Source organism: Felis catus, chromosome A2 (genome assembly GCF_018350175.1).
Source record: "Felis catus isolate Fca126 chromosome A2, F.catus_Fca126_mat1.0, whole genome shotgun sequence".
NCBI lineage: Eukaryota > Metazoa > Chordata > Mammalia > Carnivora > Felidae > Felis > Felis catus.
In genome coordinates this window covers 108,925,093-108,941,998 of record NC_058369.1, presented here as the reverse complement: position 1 = coordinate 108,941,998, position 16,906 = coordinate 108,925,093, and the positions used below count along the sequence as shown (strand labels likewise).

Genomic DNA, 16,906 nt, shown 5'->3' with positions numbered 1-16,906 from the left:
TTTCTAATGTCAGGAGCAGTTATTCTTGAATAAATCCTGTTCTAGAAGCTAATGATGATACACCCCAAAATTTATACAAAATTGTATCCCTATCCTTTGTAACATTACTAATAATGCAATAGAACAGTCTTGATCATTGCAGTAACATTGATGAAAATATTTAGGCTCTGGAGTCCGGGCTACCATATTCAGAATTCTGTTTCTGAATCCTGCTTGTATGGGCTTGACTTGATTAATTAAATTCCCCAAGCCTGTTTCTTTTTAGTGTAAAGTGAAGATAACAAAAGTATTTGCCTCATGGACTCTTTTGAGGGTTAAATTAAATAATTCATTTATTTACCTTAATATAAAAATGTCACATTGTGGTTAAAAGCATTAGCCACTTGTATTTCTATTTCCTGGAATGGATTCCATTGAAAATAAGAGTGGTGGCACGAGTTGGTGAGACAGATAACTTGATATTCAGACTTCTCTAGGTGCAATTTCTAAGATAAGCCCTAAACTTTCTCTGTCATGATCAGGGCTTTGCTACTCAGAGTATTATCCTTAGACTAACAGCCTCAGCATGGCCTGGGGCTTGCAAGAAATGCAGAATCTTGGGTCCCATCCCAAATCTACTGATTCACAAATCTGTTTTTTATACTCTAAAATTTGACGAGCCTTGGTCTATACCTCAAAGTCCCTTACATATACTTTCATGTATTCCTGATCTATTAATTTAATAATGTCTGTCATCATATCTGTGTATTTTTGTTAGCCCAAATACTTGCTTTTTTAATTCTTAGGTCGCTACATAAGTCCTTCAAAGTAAGTGATACTTCACTAATGCACATTATTTTAATATTTTTTGATACACACTAGGACCCAAGTAGCCAATATTAATACCACATCCTCCTTCTCCTACCCTGAAACACCTTACTATTCTCACCATCTGATCCCTAGATTTTGATTTGCATGTTTCTAGAGAAACTACCAAGATAGATTTCTCATCTCCTGTTTCTGATGTTGAGGGTGAAATAATATCGACGTCAGTTTTTATTAGAGACATGTAAAAGAGGTATGGATCGCTGCATGCTTCTATAAATTATTTTCTTTTATCTTTCTTAATCATTGATAAATTTAATTGTACCTTGAATAGAATGTTTAGTTAAAAAAAACCTTCAAGACAAAGATTGATCATGCTCAGTAGGAAACAAATACATTCAAATAAGTTGGAATTAATTCAAGTTAATAATTTAAAAGATTCATTAGGAAAATATTTGTGAAAAACAAGATGATGGCAAGTTTCTCCCAAATTTGCACTTTTTTCTATTAAATATGCTTTAGATTTACATATTGTCCTTTTTTTCATACTTAAAGACTATCCTGATTTCAAATGATAGTGGTATTGTCCATACTGATTTTTTTCACTTGTGGTATAAACGCTATCTCAGACAAAGACAGCTTGAGAGTGCGTGTTAACAAATTCAAACACTACAAATGAGTGTTACAGTACTCTGCACTGTTCATTCTCACCTCATGAATCCGGAAGTGTCTGTGAATTTGAAAGATTGCTGTTGGTGGATGATCTCATCTTCCACACTCACATAGTCTCTGGTTACGTTTTTTTCTCCTGTAAAGGGCTCCCTATACTTGAAGCTACGGTGCCAAACTTCCTAGACAGGCGTAAATTATTGCAACCTCTTGCTTACTTTTCTTTCTTTACTTTTTATACTGGATGACAAACTAAAATGCAGAGTGATAGATAGTGCTAAGGGACAGTGACTGTTGTGTTTCTTCATCCTTAGGGTATTTTATATGTCTCAATAACAAATTGGATGATATTAGAAATCAAACATGAGGACTTTGAAATTTTCATTTGTAGGAGAGAAGTGTTGGTTTTGTAAAAGCAGCTGCAAATTTGACTTTAATTGCTAACCGAAAGGAATGGTTGCAATATGTAGCCAGACAAAATATGAAAAATATAGAAAGGTCAAAGTAGTAAAGTATCCATTTCCTTTTACATAGAGCATAGACTCATTCACTGAGCTGACATTCCTGCAATAAATTCTCACTTTCATGAAAAATAAATTTTCCGTTTTGAGAGAAAGGAAGATGACTGTGTTATGCCAGCCATAGTACCTAACCCATCTTAATCAGGAGGGCAACACAGCAAATACCTCTCTCCTACTTGGTTGATTTTTAATTTATAGACTCTAAAACTGTGTATCAACTAAATTCTTTCCGCCTTTCTTTCTTTCTAGTTTTCCCCTCAATATTCTTGAAACTTCTCTCAAGAGGAACATTTTTTTTTCTTCACCGTTTGCGTGGTACATGCTCTCTGTAAGTTCTTTATTTTTACTCTAAAGATAGAAGTTGTCTTTTAACTCTGAGATAGACCGGATGCCAATTTAAAAAAAAATGTTTAAAAATAGCCGATAGTGGTAAAACTCTATAATTACTTTCCTAAACTTTTTTTTTTCCTAGAATTAAGTCTTAACATTATATTGGAACTGAATTGCTCAAGTTAAAAGCAGGAAGGAAATGAACATTCATTGAGTGTCTACTATATGCCAGAAATTTTCTGTACATGACTTCTTTTTATCTTTGTGGCAACATTGTGTGAGCCCTGTTATTCTAATTTGCTGTTTAACAACTGAAATTCAGACATTCAGTAACTTGCCTAATGTCATATAGCTTCTAAGTCTGTATGACTCCAAAGTGTTCTTTCCCACTTTACACCACTGTCCTCTCTCTTAATTTTGCAAATGAGACGCATGAGATGTAAAGACACTGAGGGGATCAACTGGTGTCTCAGTTTAGATTGGGAAATAGGTCCTTTGACTCAGTTCATCCCACTATGTCATTGAGAATACAAAGGTGGGAAAAATACCTGTGAAGAATTGGCCCTAAAATTAAAACTCACGTTAACAAATTTTTAAGAAAATTTACCACATTCCTCTTTGGGGAATGGAGTATAGTAAGTTTTTCTGTTACTAAAAATAAAGTCTTGTGTGATTCCTTGTGATTCTCTTTTCCTTTATTCAATGCCATGAGTTGTTCTGACCCCAGAAGTGATGACTGTTATCCTTAAAGAATTTTGTATGTGATTGTAGGCAAAATAGCTTTCCCGTCTCCATGGAACTGGAGCATAGGTCAGATTATGCTGGGCCAAACTCCAAATCTATGGCATGGATTTTCTATTTTCCAACTGTTAAGGCAGACTATCCTAATAAATTTATACAACTGTTCAGAGAATGAGTCTTATCGTATTCATATTTCTCTATTTTCTCCCTCCTGGTTCCACAAGGCCCAGTTCTGTGCATTGCAATGAATACTTTTGCATGTTTATGTTAGTCCTTCGTTCCTTCCACCAGAGTTTACATGGAGCAGGCACTCCATAGATGTTAAACAGATAGAGATAGATGTTTTACTTAGCTATTCGTATATTTACAGATGAAAAGACAAAATCTGATAGCTGAGAGATTGGCGGGGGGTGGGGATGGGATGACAAAGTAAGTTTCATTATTATGTTCTCAGACTCATTGTTTCTGGAGATTTGATACACACACACACACACACACACACACACACACACACGTGCACATACAGCAAAATCTGAATATCTTTTGGCACAGGAAACCTGCCTCAGACATTTATAAAAAAACATCTTGTACTCCCCAGCTACCTTGGACTACTCACTATTCCTCAAATATACGTTGTGCTCCCTTCTCAGGACTCCTTTTTAAGAGTTTCCCTCTAATATAAATGTCTTCTCTTCCTCTTTCTGTGAGTCAGGTTTCTATCCATCTCTCAACATTGCGTTTAAAATCTTTTGCAGCATTTACCACTTTGTATACTAAATTTTGAATATTTTTTATATCCTTTTATCTTCATTATAAGCTAGAAAATTATTTGTATTTATCACAAGGTAAATGTTATTTATTTACTTTTTTTTTTTCAGTAGGTTTCTAGGACATCATGCTTTCTCAATTTTCTCCCTCCCTCAATGGCCATTTATTTTTACTGTTTTGTTTTGTTTTGTTTTGTTTTGTTTTGTTTTGTTTTGAGTCACTGGTCTGGACTCTTAACAGAACACAAGCAGTTAACCTTGTAATGGCTAACTGCTAGTAATTATCCTACATTTGGTTCACAGCTGCATGCCTCTGCTCACTTCATTGTCATTTCAGCCTTGAATCCCATAATTGCTGATGGTCCTCTATATATGTATGAATCATCTGATGACTCACAAATATATACACATATATCCATCTACCCTCAACTCCAGATGGTTATCTCCACCTTCATGTGGAATCATCTTCACTTGTATCTTTACCTGGTATCTCAAATGTAATGTGTCCCAGACAGAAATCCCCATTTGCTGCCCCTCAAATCTGCTTTACCTCCCATCTTAGCAAATGGCAACCACTATCTTAGAATCATCATTGATTCATCTTTCTCACTTCATTCATGCAACCTTTCTTTTTTTTTATGTTTATTTATTTTTGAGAGAGACAGAGAGAACGTGAGTGGGGGAGGGGCAGAGAGACAGGGAGACAGAATCTGAAACAGGCTCCAGGCTCTGAGCTGTCAGCACAGAGCCCAATGCAGGGCTTGAACTCACAGACTGTGAGATCATGACCTGAGCTGAAGTCGAACGCTTGACCGACTGAGCCACCCAGGTGCCCGTCATGCAACCTTTCAATGAATTCTGCTCATTTTATCTGCCAAATATATTGAGAATTTGACCACTTCTCACCATTCCATATCTATGACCTTGATCAAAGCTATAATCATCTCTTGTCTGAGGTACCCAGTGGCTTGCTAACTGGCTTCTCTTCTTCTGCACTTGCATTGTGTAGTGTACACATATTCAATAGAACAGCCATATTGATTGAGGTATTATATAAAATCGGATACTGTGTCCCTTCACTCAACTCTTCTAAAATATCCCATCCCACCACGGTAAAACCCCAAGTCTTACAAGACCCTGAATGATTTGGTGCCCTGTCCTTCCAGGCTCTCATCTCTTACTGCTTCCCACCTCAGGTGTTTACTTGCGATGTCATTGGCCTCCTTTCTTTTTTTAGAGTGTTCGGTATTCTACCTCGAGGCCCTTGGTGCTCCTTCTGTTGGGAAAGGTCCTCCCCCCAAAACCAACATTGCTTAAACCTTCGCTTCCTTCAATCTTCAGATCTCCCCATTATGATATTATTTTCCCCCATAAAGAGGACCCTGGTCATTCTATTTAAAAGTCCTCCTATCCCCAGAACTCTCTACTCACTTTCTTCCTGCTTATTGTTGTTTTTGTTTCTGTTTTTATTTGTTTTCATAGCCCACCTTTTAGATTGTGCGAGACAGCATGACCCAGATTGGGTGCTCAATAAGCATTTTCAGATTTGTTGAATTCTATGGCAGCCTCCTTGCACACAGTAGGTGTTTGCTATTTTTTTTCTTTTAATTGACAATGTGAAGCTCCAAATTTATATTTTACACCACAAGGAGAGCACAGATTTTTTCCATTTCATGAATTTTTCACAGCTAACAAGAATTGAAAGTGGTTGTATATCAGAAACAGGTGTGTTTCATCTGTGTATAGTAAAAACACTAGGTTTCAAAGAATGGAAAATTTTGGTCGTCCATAGCAAAAGAAACTATTGAACCAAAAACAGGGACATTGAGCCAATGGCCATGTTTAAAGAATATAGACAGTGCCACATAACTAGGAAAGTGCTCGTTCAAATGCTTTAAAGGCACCTTTGATCATGTTTAATTAAAGAAATTATAAAATACACTTTTTACTTAAAGTCTTGCCACACTATTATTAGGCATTTTTTTTTTCTTCTCAAGAATAGGAGCCAGGAAAAGATAAGGCATGGTGGCTTTCTGCTCTAAGCCCCATAAACAATTTTATACCCCCAAAATGAAACAGTTAACAATAAAACTTTTTTTTTTTTTTTTTTAGTGAAAGGAAAAGAGTTTTAAGAGCCATTCATACCATAAAAGGTGTTCTGTCTTGCATTGGCTTTATTCCTTATTTTTTTTCCTGTAATCTTTCCTCTCATTGAGAACCCTATGGCATGAAATTTCATTTCACAGATTTAAAATAGGACATAGAATCCTAAGCAGACTTAAGAGCAATTGCACAGAACAATCTATCATGGATTCTGTGACTGTTACACACCATGCATAATTTCCCTGGGACCAGGATATTTTTGCTCTCAAGCTGGCCCAATGCTTCTGCACAAGATCATTCTCCTTGCCTGGGGAGTAATGGTATAATTGAAATGGATACCGCTCAAATCAGAAGAGTCCGTCAATTCTAATCCAGTAAAAACCATTAGCAATTCTTAGAGGTTGTTGACTACAGGATCTAGAGGTAGAAATTTTCAACTTCACTTGTCAGAACACTGATCTGCCAAAAGCTCCAGATACAATTTTGAACTATCCAAGCAATTTTCAGCACCTCCAGTATAAGCACATTGAGGATTTATTGACAAAAGCATGCTGTGCATGTATTTTTTTAAGTAGATTGGCAAAAATACCCAGGATATTTGAGCATAGGCTTCTTTGTCTCTTTCCCTTAACCCTGCCAGACCTCCCTAAGATATATGCCAAAGAGAAGCTCCCATCCTTCCCTGTCCCTGATGAATGATTTGGGAATAGTCCAAGCAGTAAGGGAGGGATTTAGCCCAGTTTCCTTGACTCTAGCCCCATTTATTTATGAGAAGGTTGTGAGAAGATTTGCAGGGAAAGTAAAATATTCCATAGTGTGGCTTTTCATTCAAATGTGTACTTAGGAATAATCATTGCTGTCACCGCTTCAGTGTTCAAAGAGGAAAAAAAAAACAAAAAACAAAAAAACCCAAAAATCTCCAAACCACACAGTGAAAAAAAAAAAAAGCAAGGAAGGAAAAACTAGGAATTGTGTAGTTCAATAGTTTCTAGCTCCTTATTTTATCATTAGATCCTTTGTTCAAAAACTTTTCTTTAAATTCCATCAAAGTTAATTTCTTTTCCATTCTCTCTTCTCCGTGTGTGTGTGTGTGATAATAATTGTTAGTACCCGTAGTACTTTATTATTCCTTAGAATGACCCTCAATGGTACATGCCCCTGAAATTTTATTTCAGGAGCAATAAAAATGAAGAAAGAAAGGAAAAATGATCTACCTTATTTTTTTCTAGTATTATGATGATTTCTAAACATAAAGGAAGCTGAAGTTTTACATGGGGAATACCATTATCACATTCTAGAATTTTGCCGTCTTCAGTTTTCACCTATCTATCCATCAATATCTCTCCATCCATTCTTCTAATTTTTTTATGCATTTTAAAATTGATTGAAGATAATCAGTATTCTTCACCTCAAAACACTTAATACACATCTCATCAGCTAGAGTTCATTATTCATTAGCTATTTTGATGAGGTACATTTTATATGAGGTAAAATGCACAAATCGTGTGTATTGTTTGATGATTTTTTAAAACTGAAATATAGTTGACATGTAATATTAAAGGTATAAAACATAGTGATATAAGAGTTAGAAAAATTATGAAATGCTCATCATGATAAGAGTATTACAATATTATTGGCTATATTCTCTATACTGTACTTTTCATCCCTGTGGCTTATTTATTTTATAACTGGAAGGAAGTTTCCACCTCTTAATCTCCTTCACTCATTTTGTGCCCCTGTCTCCTTTGGAGCCCAGTCCTCTATATTTATGAGCCTGTTTCTTTGTTATTGTTGTTTATTTGTTCATTTGTTTTATTTTTTTATATTTCACATATAAGTGAAATCATGTGGTATTTGTCTTTGGCTAAATTTACTTGGCAAAATACCTTATAGGTCCATCCATGTTGTCTTGAATTGAAAGATTTCATTCTTTTCACGGCTGAGTGTTATTCCATTGTGTATATCTAGCATATCTTCTTTATCCATTCATCTATCAATAGACACATAGGTAACTGCCACATCTTGGTTATTATAAATAATACTGTGTTAATATAGAGGTGCATATATCTTTTTGAATTTGTGGTTTTTTCTGATAATATGCAGAAGTGGAATTATTGTATGATACGGTACTTCTTTTTCTCTATTTTTTTTTAGATTGTCTATTTATTTATTTATTTATTTATTTATTTATTTATTTATTTATCTTGAGAGAGACAGAGACAATGTGAGCAGGGCAGCATCAGAGAGAGAGGGAGACAGAGGATCCCAAGCAGGCTCCATGCTGCCAGCACAGAGCCTGACAATGAGATCATGACCTGAGCCAAAAACAAGAGTCTGATGTTTAAGTGACTGAGCCACTTGGGAACCCCTATCATATGGTACTTCTATTTTCATTTTTTTGAGGAACCTTTATTCTGTTTTCAACAGTGGCTGTATCATTTTACATCCCCACCAACAGAGCACAGTCATTATGATACTAGCCATTCTAATTCTTGTAAAGTGATAACTCATTGTTGTCTTGATTTGCATTTCCCTGATGGTAAGTGATGATGAACATGTTTTCATGTGTCTGTCTGTTGGCCATCTGTATGTCTTCTTTAAAAAACAAAACAAAACAAAACCTGTTTAGGTCTTCTCATTTTTTATTTTTTTATGTTTCAAGTTTGTATTTAAATTCTAGTTAATTGGGGCGCCTGGGTGGCTCAGTCGGTTAAGGGTCCGACTTCGGCTCAGGTCATGATCTCCCGGTCCGTGAGTTTGAGCCCCGCGTCGGGCTCTGTGCTGACAGCTCAGAGCCTGGAGCCTGCTTCAGATTCTGTGTCTCCCTCTCTCTCTGACCCTCCCCCGTTCATGCTCTGTCTCTCTCTGTCTCAAAAATAAATAAACATTAAAAAAATTAAAAAAAATAAATTCTAGTTAATTAACATATAGGGTAATATTAGTTTCAGGTTAAATTTAGTGATTCATCACTTACATACAACACTCAATGCTCATCACAATAAGTGCCCTCCTTAAACCCATCACCCATTTAGCCCAACCTCCTGCCCACCTCCCCTCCAGCAACCCTCAGTTTGTTCTCTGTAGTTAAGAGTCTTATTTTTAATTGGGTTATTTGCATGTGTGTGTGTGTGGGGGGGGAGTTGTTTGTTTTGCTGTTTAGTTGTATGGGTTCTTTACATATTTTGGATATTAACTCTTCATCAGATTTATCATTTGCAAATATTTTCTCCTATTCACTAGGTTGCCTTTTCATCTTACTGATGGGTTGTTGCTGTGCAATTATTTTGGTGTAGTCCCAATTGTTTTTTTTGTTTTTGTTTCTCTTGCCTGAGGAGACAGATTAAGAAAAAAATATTACTAAGGTTGCTGTATAAGTGATTACTGTCTATCTTTTCTTTTAGTTTTAAGGTTTCAGGTCTTAGATTTAGGTGTTTAATCCCCTTTGAGTTTATTTTTGTATATGATGTAACAAAATGGTCTGGTTTCATTCTTTAGCATGTAGCTGCCCAATTTTTTCAGCATCATTTATTGAAGAGTTTCCCATTATATCTTCTTGCCTTCTTTGTCATAGATTAATTGACCATGTATGGGTTTATTTCTGGGCTCTCAATTTTTTCCATGGATCTGTGTATCTGTTTTTGTGTCAGTACTATAGTGGGATTGTGACACTTCCAGCTTTATTATTCTTTTTCAAGATTGCTTTGGCTCTTTGGGGACTTTTGTGCTTACATATGAATTTTAGAATTTTTTGTTGGATCTCTGTGAAACAACTCAAAAACTGGGTATTTTTTGAGAGATTGCATTAAATCTGTAGATAGCTTTGGGTAGTATGGACATTTTAACATTAATTCAGTCTTTGAGCATTGTGTATCTGTGCATCTTTCAATTTATTTGTGTCATCTTTGTTTTTTGGGTTTTGTTTTGTTTTGTTTTTCATTGGTGTTTTTAGAGTCCAGTTTTTTTTTTCCTCTTTGGTTAAATTTATTCCAGGTACTTTATTCTCTTTCATACAATTGTAAATGAGATTGTTTATTTTCTTTTCTGCTATTTTATTATTAGTGTATAGAAATGCAACAGATTTCTACATATTCATTTCGTGTCTCCCAACTTTACTGAATTCATTTATTAGATCTATTAGTTTTGATTTTCATGTGGTCTTTAGGGTTTTCTATATATAGTATAAGTCATCTGCAAATATTGACAGTTTTACATCTTTCTTACTAATTTGGATGCCTTTTATTTCTTTCTGTTGTCTAATAGCTAGCTAGGACTTCCAGTACCATGTTAAATAAAAAGATGAGAATGGATATCCTTGCCTTGTTCCTGATGTTAGGGGAAAAGCTTTCAGTTTTTCACTATTAAGTATGATGCTAGCTATGTGTTTGTCATGTATGTTTGTCTTTATTAAGTTGACATGTGTTTCCTCTAAACCTACTTTATTGGGAGTTTCTAATTATGAATGCATATTGAAAATTGTCAGATGTTTTTTCTGTACCTATTGAGATGATCGTATGGTTTTTATCCTTTATCTTGTTAATGTGATGTACCACACATTTATTGATTTGTATGTACTGAACCATCCTTGAATCCATGGAATAAATCTGATTCAATTTTTTCCATCTGTGTTCGGGAGAAATGTTGGTCTATTAATTTTGTTTTTGGGGTGTCTTTGTCTGGTTTTAGTATCAGAGTAATGCTCACCTCATAGAATATATTTAGAAGCATTCTTTCTGTTTTTTGGAAGCCATCTGTTACTTGACTTTTGTTTGTTGGAAGTTTTCTGATAAACAGTTCAATTTTGTTACTAGTTATTGATCTATTCAGATTCTCTATTTCTTCCTGATTCAGTCTAGGAAAATTGTATGTTTCTAAGAATGTATCCATTTCTTATAGATTGTCGTTTGTTGGCATATAATTTTTTTATGAATTTTTAAAAATCCTTTGTATTTCTTTTTTAAAGTTTATTTGTGTCAGAGAAAGGGATCTTTTTTTTTTTTTTGATTGATCTGGCTAAAGGTTTACCAATTTTGTTTATCGTTTTAAAGAACCAACTCTTAGTCTCATTGATCTTTTCTATTGTTTTTGTTTGTTTCTGTTTCATTTCATTCTGTGTCTTTTTTATTATTTTGTTCTTTCTACTGACTTTGGGCTTTGCTTGTTCTCTTCTAGTTTTTTGGGGGGTTTAGGTGAAATTTTTGGATATTTTTCTTATTTCTTCGAGTGGACCTGTGTTGCTATGAAGTTCCCTCTTAGAACTTCTTTTGCTGGATCCCAAAGATTTTGGACCATTGTGTTTTCATTTCCATTTGTCTTCAGGTATTTCTTGATTTTTCTCTTTGATTTTTTTGTTGACCCATGTGTTGTTTAGTAATATGTTGTCTCCATATTTTGTGTTTCAGTTTTTTTTTTGTTTTTAACCCCTTATAATTAAATCCTAATTTCACTCTGTTGCAGTAGAAAAAGATACATAATATAATTTCATTCCTTTTAAATTTATTGAGACGTGCTTTGTGTCCTACCATGTGATCTACCCTGGAGAATATTTTGTGTGCATTTAAAAAAAATGTGTATTCTGCTGTTTTAGAAGGGAATGTTATATATACATCTGTTAGGTCTATCTAGTCTAATGTGACATTCAGACCACTGTTTCCCTATTGATTTTCTGTCTGGATGATCTGTCCATTAATGTAGTGGGGTGTTAAAGCCTCCTACTCTTATTGTATTGCTGTCAGTTTCTCCTTTTATGTGTGTTGATATAAGCGTTATATATTTAAGTGCCTTTACATTGGGTTCATAGATATTTACAATTATTATACCCTGTTATTTGATTGATCCCTTTATTATATAATGACCTTTCTTTTTTTGTCTTTTGTTCATGTCTTTGTTTTAATGTCTATTTTGTCTGATATGATTATTGCTACTCCTGCTTTTTTATTCTTCGATTTGTATGGAGTATTTTTTTTCCATACCTTCCCTATTAGTCTATATGTGTCTTTATGTTTGAAGTGAGTCTCTTGTAGACAGCATATAGATAGATCTTACTTTTTCATCCATTAAGTCATCCTATATCTTTTGATTGGAGCATTTAGTCCTTTTACATTTAAAGTAAGTACTGATAAGTATGTACTTATTTCCATTTTGCTAATTATTTTCTGGTTGTTTTATAGTTCTTCTTTGTTCCTTATTTTTCCTCATAGCTCTCTTCCCTGTGGTTAAAAGGTCTTCTTCAGTGCAAGATTGGATTTCTGTCTCTTCAGATTTTGTTTTTCTATTATAGATTTTTGGTTTGTGGTTACCATGGGGTTCATATACAACATCATATGCGTGTGACACTCTAATTTAAGTTGATGGTCACTTAAGTTCAAGCACACTATAAAAGCCCTAAATTTTTACTCCTTCCTCTCTCCATGTTTTATATATATATCATATTTTACATCTTTTCATTTTTATATCACTTGACTAATTTTTGTAGATATTTTTGATTTTACTACTTCTGAGTTTTAACTTCATACTGGGTTTCTTAGTGATCACTCTACTACCTTTACCATATGTTTGTTGTTTCTTGTGAAATCCTTGTATTTCATAATTTTCTTCTAGTTGTGACCTTTTGTTTTTACTTGAAGATGTCCTTGTAACATTTCTTGTAAACCTGGTTTGCTAGTGATGAGTTCTTTTAGCTTTTGATTGTCTGGGAAATTTTTTATTTCTCCTTAAATTCTGAATGACAACCTTGCTGGGTAGAATATTCTTGGTTGTAGGTTTTTCCCTTTCAGCCTTTTGAATATATCATGTTAGTTCCTTCTGACTTGAAATGTTTCTGCTGAAAAATCAACCGATAGTCTTCTGGGGTTTCCCTTTTGTGTAACTTTATTTGCTCTGGGTGCTTTTAAGACTCTCTATGTTTAATCTTTGTTATTTAACTTATTATCTTGGTGAGAACCTCCTTGGGTTAATCTTGTTTGGGGCTCTCTGTGATTCCTGGACCTGAATGTCTGTTTCCTTCTCCAGATTAGTGAAATTTTCAGCTATTATTTCTTCCAATAAGTTTCCGGCCCCTTTGTTTCTGTCTTCTGTCTGGGGTCCCCATAATATAAATGTTATTATGCTTATGTTATAGAGCTCTCTTAACCGGTTCTGATTGTTTAATACAATTTTTTTTTTCTTTCTGTTGCTTAGATTAGTTGCTTTCCATGACCCTGTCTACCAGGTTGCTGATCTATTCTTCTGCATCCTCCAATCTGCTGTTTATTCCCTGTAGTGTATTTTTCATTTCAGTTATTGTTCTTCAGTTCTGTTTTTTAATACTTTCTCTTTGTTGAAATTCTCACTGAGTTCATTCACTCTTTTATCAAGTCCAGTGAGTGTCTTTATGCAATTACTTTGAACTCTTTATCCATATCCACCCTATTGCTTATCTACATTCCTTTTAGCTCTTTTTCTCTGCCTTTTTCTTGTTCTTTCATTTGAGACATATTCCTCTGCCTCCTCATGTTTTCTAACTCTGTTTCTTAGTATTAGGTAGGTCACCTTCATCTGCTGATCTTTAAACGAGGTGGCCTTGTGTAGAAGGGGTCCTGTGGTGCCCTGTACCACAATCCTCACTGGTAACCAGGACCAGGCTTCCAAGAGTGTCCTCTGTGTGGGATGCATGCACTTGGTCCCTTTTTTGCCAACTAAGAAGCTCAACTCCAGCACCTGTGGGCACAGTGGTATGTGGAGTTAACTTCCTCCCTCCTCAGGGTAGGGTTGATTTGGAGGATATGGGTCCCAGCTGGGGCTGCCTCCCAGGTATAGAGGGGGTGGGAGTTGCTTTGGAGTGGTGTCTGCCAGTGTGAGCAGGTCAGGTGTGGCACGTCTACAGAAGATGCTGGGATGGATCACACAGTACTAGCCCCGTAGATGGAGAATGTTAGCACAGACTCCCACAAGTGTCTGGCTATTTAGGCTGGGGGAGGGCAAGAAAAATGGTGCTTACCTGCTCCTTCATTGCCAGAGAAAATTTCTGTAGATATCTGTTACACTGGTACATGTCTTAAAATTAGTCAATAAATCTCCTTTATGTATGCCCCAGGCACTTTCAAACTGCTGCTTCTGTGCTGGGTCTTGGGCTCAGTTATTTGGTATGTTGGCTCTTTAAGTGTGGGGACTTAGTTTTACATTGCCCTTCAGTTCTCCTGGAGTAAAGCACACTGGTTTTTAAAGACTCTGGAATGAAGCCCCACTGATTTTCAAAGACTGACACTATGGGTACCCATCTTCCTAGTGTGAGTCCCCAGGGCCAAGGGTGCCTAGTAAGGAGTCGGATGTCCTTGCTCCTCCATGCTTATTATACCTCTCCCATTTGTGGTTAGTCACACTGGAGGCTTGGGTCCTAATCACATCTCCATCCCACCTATTATTTCCAAAGTGGTCTTCTCTCTATAACTAGCTCTGGAAGATTTATTCTGCCAGTCTTTAGATTGTTTTCAGGGAGAGTTGTAATGCATGTACTTGTTGTCTCAGTGTGTCCATGGGAGGAGGTGAGCTCAGGATCTTCCTTCTCCACAATATTCCTTCCTAGCAACCATTCATTTCTGATTTTTAATGAGTATGTACATCTATGGAACTAAAATCTCTTTAAAGGTGTAGACTATTACTATGTCAAATCCAGCATACTCCTCACCTTTTAGCCCTTGGCTAAGAGAGTCATTGTTCCAGTTTTTATAGCATAGATTAATCTACTGATATTAGACTTCATGGTCATCCCAATGAATTGTATAATAGCTACTCATTTGTGCAATGGTTCTTTTATTCAGCATAATGATTTTGAGATTTATCCATGTTGTTGTAATGAATGGTTTATTCCTCTCTGTTTCTGGGTAATATCCCAGTGCATGAACATACTATATTTTATTTATTCATTCATTCTTCCCTTGATGGAAGCTTGGAGTAGTTTTCACTTCAAGCTTTTAGTGATATAGCTGCTGTGAATATTCTCATGCAAGTCTTTTTGGTATACACATGTTTTCATTTTTCTTAGGTAAATACTTAAGAGTAGCATTGCTGGATTATAGGATAGACATTTGTTTAGTTTTATAAAGGAATATTTTCCCAAAGTGGTTGTACCATTTTACATTCTCATTGACAATGTATGAATATTCTGGTGACTCTATAAGCTCGCCAACATCTGGTATTTTCAGTCTTTTAAATTTTAGATTTTCTTTAGAGGTATCTCATTGTGGTTTTAAATTACATTTTCCTGATGATTCATGATATTGAACACTTTTTCATGTGTTTTTCAATCATTTGACTATCTTCCTGTATAAACTATTCATTATTTTTTCCCATTAAAAAAATTGATTGTTTTTCTTTCTCCTTGCCCCATTTTGAAAACTGAGAGTATTGAATCCAAGTGAAATCACTGTGTTATTTAATCAGATTTTTTTAAACCTCAGTTATATGAAACTATCCAAATTGTAAAGCAAATGTAGATAAATCAAGTAAAGGAATATTAGGCACAGTCTCCAATTTTAAAGAAGAAAATAATTTATGTTTTCATTGTAGTTATCCCAGTGCTGATAATGGCTTATCTTATCTGGAGCAGAATATGACAGCACAAACTAGCCTAAGATCTCTCAAGCTATCTTTAATTTTCATTTTAACTCTCAGAAGTTGTAAGATAACCATCTGATTTAGTTTATACTTTTCTGAACTTGTCCCTCAAACTTGGAAATCTCTCTCCACCATTTATTATTTCCTTGTGAAACTCAAGTGGCCATCTCACTCATTACCCTCCATATTATTTAATAATTCTATATTATCGATAGCCAACTGCTAAACTTAACAGTGGGGGATCAACTTGAGAAGGAGCAGAGGGGTGATAAATGCATTCCCCTTATTATCATAAAGTTGGAAAATTATGACCATATGCATGGACTGAGCCAGAAGGGCAGAAAATTCCCTTTGACTCCTTATTATTCACCCATTGTGCTGTTCTAAGTTCCTTTAGTGGTCAAAGGGTGACAGAAGCAATACATCAGGCTTTTGCTATAAAATGTTATCTAAAGGCAAAAAGTGGACCTGTAGGACAGATAGAATTCTACACTGAGCCATGGGATTTATGGCAAAATTCTATAACCATATAAAAAATATCTGTGACTACATTTATGTGAAGCAATGGTGCCATTCTTTGGCTGGTTTAGGTAATCACAGGTGCACATTCTTAGTCATACTAGAGATATATCCCAGTAGACATTTTGGGATCTGTTTTGAATTTAAAGTGGAAGTTCCAAGACAGATTTGGCAATTCTTTTCAAATTCTCTTTTTCAGAGGAAAATACACGTTATGGGAAAACACTGGAAAAATTTAGATTGTGGTTAAAAAATAGTATGCTACATGTATATATGCAAAAACACATTCTTTTGGTTTGATATATTATTTTTTTGTGACACCTCTGGATGTGCTTTTGGTCATGTGAAAGGAAACATGTAAATAAATAAATTTCCATGAATATGAGAGAGGAAGCTTAGCAATGAGTACAAACAGCAAGCAAAGCAAGGACTGAAGGACAGAGGGATCCAAATTCTAATTGGATATTGGATCAGTTACTCTATGATAAAATGTTTGCAATATTATTTTTAAATATGCAAGGTGATCATCTGGGGAACATCAGCTATTATGTTTCAAATAGAAGTATTAAGGTTTTTTGAGAAAAATTGAGAAATACTAATTTTTCTTTCTGTATCACTTCAGTTAATAAACTTGCTTCTCTGTCATTATAAATTAAATATTATTACCTAAGGCAAACAATGAACCTGTGCTGCCTTATTTTTTCCACGTCTAAAAGGTAGGGAAGATATAAATAATCTGGAGCATTTTTGTGTTTTTTTTTTCAGAAAGAGGCCAGCATATGCTATGTTGTAAATATTAGCCAGAAATATATATTAATGAGAAAATGCAACAGTCCTCTTGGAAAACCAGTCATTTATTCT

The 16,906-nt window shown here is 35.1% G+C and overlaps 1 protein-coding gene across 4 annotated transcripts in view; it reads left to right on the top strand.

Moving 5' to 3' along the window:
• Positions 1 to 16,906, top strand: part of CRPPA (CDP-L-ribitol pyrophosphorylase A) — a 670,733-nt gene that overhangs the window by 392,184 nt on the left and 261,643 nt on the right. For all 4 annotated transcript variants that reach the window (XM_045052438.1, XM_045052440.1, XM_045052439.1 and 1 more), the window contains one exon: positions 2,244 to 2,322. The gene's annotated coding sequence lies outside the window, so the exon portion shown is untranslated. The remainder of the gene's footprint in view (positions 1 to 2,243; positions 2,323 to 16,906) is intronic.